The sequence below is a fragment of the Elaeis guineensis genome, chromosome 7, assembly GCF_000442705.2.
Source record: "Elaeis guineensis isolate ETL-2024a chromosome 7, EG11, whole genome shotgun sequence".
Lineage (NCBI taxonomy): Eukaryota > Viridiplantae > Streptophyta > Magnoliopsida > Arecales > Arecaceae > Elaeis > Elaeis guineensis.
Window position 1 is genome coordinate 85,002,936 of NC_025999.2, and position 3,236 is coordinate 85,006,171.

The following is a 3,236-nucleotide window of genomic DNA, read 5'->3' on the forward strand; positions in this document are numbered from 1 at the left end:
ACATCTCTATACGTTATAAGAGAACCCATCAAATAGACAAGAGAGAGAGATTAATCCCTTCGATCTCTTATGATCAGACGATCTGATGATCTCTTCAATCCAAATACTAGGCTACTAAGATCTGAAATCTAATTTTATATATAATCACATCAACATACAATTTTGATAAAATAATTTATGTCATGAACATATCTTTGATCTCATCAATCATGTTCTTCATCTAATCTAATTAGATTTGATACATCATATACATCATATCAGATCTAAAATATCTCATACTGATTATAAAATATTAATTTTAAATCTGATATCATATTAAAAATTAATTAGATGTAAATATAAATGCATAAGAATTAATTTTTGATTAAATCTGTTTTGATATAGTATAAAATTTTATTAAAAATCAGATATGAAAATCTATCAAAATAGATTCAATTTAGATCTGAAATAAGTCCAACTTCATACCCAAAATAGAAACATTAAAATTTTATTAAAATTAATTTAAAATAGATTTTAAATTAAATTATTATTTAATAAAATTCAGCAACAATAAAATTCTGTTATAATAAACTTATAACAAACCTTAATCAACTATTGATTAGGTTCATATAATCCAATTAAAATCAGATCATAAATTTTATTTGAATAGATCTAAATTAGATTTAATATTTAACATAAAATTTTAATTACATACAATATATAAATAATTCAAAAAAATAATTATGCATCCATGTATCAAAGTCTGGCTCAGATACCAATGAAGGGAAAGAAAGTCTGTTTTTAGTGGATAACTCAGATTGCATCTAAAATTTTTTATATGTTGAACTAAATAAAGATCAAATCTTTATCTGGATTATAGTAGAATAAGATCAAATCTTCAAATCTGGATTCAAATCTTTGCGTAGGCCTGGATTTGCAAGCCTTCTACTTTGCACGCACGCCAAGCTCCACAGAAAAATGAGATGAAACCTTGAATTGAAGTACTTTCGTAAGGTCAGCAAAGGAGAGAAGAGAGGCACTAGTATGATGCCTCACACCAGCAAGGGGATGCCCATAATAGACCCCATGGCAAGAAGGAGGAGGTGCAGTAAGAAGGAGGACGCCCAAGGGGGACACCCACAAGCTCTCTCACGCCTCTCTCTCTTTCTCTCTTTCTCACAATCTGATTTTTCTCTTTCGTAGGTAGAGGCCCTCCCTATTTATAGATGATTCTCCATGACCTATAAGATTAAGATTCTTAATTCAAACAAGCTTTGAATTAATTCATAATTTATCAAAGAAGGACTCCTACATGAGAAAAGATTGATGCCTAACTTGGTGTCTATATGCACCCACACCCACACCCATGTGGATGGCCCACAACTAGTACCATACCAGATGCTGGTTGGCCATGGAGGTGAGAGAGTCATAGTGAAAATAAACTCTAAGGATCTCATCCAATATTGGGTCAATTCGATTCAAATTCGAAGCTGATTCGAAATAATTTTGAAAGACTGTCAATCCTAAACTGTTTAGGATTTAAGATCAAATCTAACTTAAAATTTCGAATCTAATTAAGTCTAATTAAATCAGATCTAATATAAAATTAATTAAACTTAAATCTAATTTTCATAGGCTCTTTGGATAATAGATCAAAAACTGTTCATCTCCAGGATTGAATCTAAACCTCATGTATAGTGCTAGCTAGACGTAGTCAACTCTTCAATCCCGTTTGATCCATAACTTAATTTTCAATCAAGTTAGTTTATATATTCAATTAAATTAAGTACTTTCAAATTGAATATATAAATATAGGTCAATAATTTCCTACATCATCTGATTTTTGTACATGACTCCATAGGTTCAAATACTAAACTGGTAGCATAGGAACTATTTCTATACTAATCGAAGATACCATCTAACAATGTTCTCGATGTCCGAATAGGTAGAATAATCATAAAAAAATATTTCAGAATCTATGCATATGGTTACTGCATAATTCATCTCTTTGACTCTGAATATTCTAGAATGATCTAGGGTTAACTGTCAATCCTGAGTATTTCATCTATATTGTATTTCAATTTTCAAATTTTTCTTATGGATTACCCTGATCAAGATTTTACTAAATTGAAATATAGCGATACATCAGTTCCTATAATCTGGAGGGGTCAATCTCATCTTGATCCACACACAGACTTCGCAAGTACTTGATTGTGCCCAATAATTTTCCATCACTGCATTAGAAATCCAAATAGTCTGGTACCAAAGAACAGTGAGTTACTTACAAGTCACTATGGTGATCTCATATCTAAAGGATACTTATGTCCATATACTATACGGTCAGCTCTTAACGCAGAGCATCAGCAGGTGAGTCACATGTTTAGTGACGATGTACTCCTATATCTCACCTGTATGCCATACCAGTGTCACCACACTCTTTGATTAAGAGGACAACAATCCATATGGTATACAATAATTTCACTTGATAAATATCATCATCCTATAATGATGTATCATTTAGTCGGAATATATTTAAGAACTATATGATAAATCTTTCTTTATCGATTACTAACATAGTTCTAAGGACTTCATCACAATACAAGAGTTGTACAAGGAAGATGTAACTTTGTAATGAAAAATATCAAAATAATTTTATTTATTAATGAATAATTCATATACAAAAGAACTCAATCGTCATACAATTAGTTTTAGAACATATTTTCCTACATTAGATGGTAATTTGCCCAATCTGAGGTAGTTCAGCGAGGGGTCAATCCAGTAAGGCTCTTCTTCAATCTGCTGAACAGCAAGAGGTTCTTTCAGGCTTAAGTTTTTTAATATCTTGATGTAAGTTTTCTTTTCAAATTCGAACAGTAGAGAGGCTGCTAGCTTTGACAGTGCATCCATCCATGTATTTTGTGTCCGAAGTACTTATTGGATATCAAAGCTTAGAAAAGATGTGGTTAGTTCTTTTATCTTTTTGAGGTATCTCTTCATATTTTTTTTTCGAGCTTCATATTCACCCATGACTTACCCCATCACTAGTTAAAAGTCACTGAAGATTTTTAAGTGTTTGACTCTCACATCCTTTGCAAATCTAAGCCCGACAATTAGAGCCTCATACTTTGCTTCATTATTGGTGGCTGAAAATTCAAACTGCAGAGCATACTCCGCCACATCACCTTTCAACCCAGTTAAGATGATCCCAACTCCTGATCCCGATGAATTAGAAGACCCATCCACATGAATAATCCACT